At 38.1% G+C, this 1,464-nt stretch overlaps 1 protein-coding gene across 4 annotated transcripts in view; it reads right to left on the reverse strand.

Moving 5' to 3' along the window:
- The window catches only part of LOC106869305 (thyroid receptor-interacting protein 11), a 214,951-nt gene that overhangs the window by 156,329 nt on the left and 57,158 nt on the right, over positions 1-1,464 (reverse strand). The gene's annotated exons all lie outside the window — the stretch shown is intronic.

The following is a 1,464-nucleotide window of genomic DNA, read 5'->3' on the forward strand; positions in this document are numbered from 1 at the left end:
ATATATATATATATATATATATATATACATATATATATATACATACATACATACACATATTTTTTTTTATTTATGCGCCCTTTTTAAAGCCTAGCCAGGCTCATGGGCCCAGTTTCCTGGTTTATATGGCGTATGTGTTCCCCACCCCCTAGCTGGATGGGACGCCAGTCCATCGCAGCGTTTCTCAACAAACAGGAAGAGAGAGTGAGAGAAAGTTGGGGCGAAACAGTACAACAGGGGTCGCCACCACCCTCTGCCGGAGCCCCGTGCAGCTTTAGGTGTTTTCGCTCAATAAACACACACAACGCCCGGTTTGGGAATCGAAACCGCAATCCTCCAAATGCGAGTCCGCTGCCCTAACTACTGGGCCATTGCGCCTTCACACACACACATATTAATTTATGGGTAGTGAAATTATATCCCACCTAATATTAATTATTTCCTTTTCTTTCTGTTGCTAAGTGTGTGCGTGTCTCTTTGTCCGTGTGTGTATAACTATACAGATACATACACACACACACACACACACACACACACACACACACTCATATTTACATTAAATAACAGGCTGACTCAGTTCCACATTACTCACACACTTGGAATCAAATACATCTAAGATTTAGTAAGTCATACACGTTTAAGATATTGAACAATGTAGATCTCACTATTCCAACCACATGTTGAGTACTACTCCTCTTTATTTGTCCACCTATTCGTGTTGTGTAAGAATGTTCATGCGTGTGTGTGTGTGTGTGTGTGTGTGTGTGTGTGTGTGTGTGCGTGTTCTTTCACTGTGTTCAGTCTTCAGACAACGGCATAGCCTTAAAGGATTCTAGTTAACCTTAGCAATGCCAGGGTTGTTTGTGTCTGGTACTTATTTTATCAATCTCTGTTCTTTGAAATACCAATTTATGGAAGGTACACAGATATGATAAAAAAAAACAAAAAAAAAACAAAGCAGGTTTTTAAATTAGTGTAAATGAAGGCATATACAACATGCATGCATACACATGTATAAATACAAACACAAACAAATACATACAGACACATGCATAAAATCATGTTTGGCACAGTTTTTGTCTACCAGACTCCACTTCCAGGATATTGATCAATCTTAGTATACAGAAGTCAAAGAGCTATGCAATGGATTTGAACTCAGAAACCCAAGGTAGTGAAGCCAACTTCTTAAACAGATGACCGTGTTTGCATCTATTAATAATATATATATATATATACACACACACACACACACACACACACACACACACACACACATATACACACACACATATATATATATATATACACACACATATATATATATACATACACACACACACACACACACACACACACATATATACACACACAGGCACATATATATGTATTCTCTTATTTATTCACTTGTTTCAGTCATTTTGACTGTGGCCATGCTGGAGCACTGCCGTTTAGTCAAAGAAATCA

This window comes from Octopus bimaculoides, chromosome 11 (assembly GCF_001194135.2).
Source record: "Octopus bimaculoides isolate UCB-OBI-ISO-001 chromosome 11, ASM119413v2, whole genome shotgun sequence".
Taxonomy (NCBI): domain Eukaryota; kingdom Metazoa; phylum Mollusca; class Cephalopoda; order Octopoda; family Octopodidae; genus Octopus; species Octopus bimaculoides.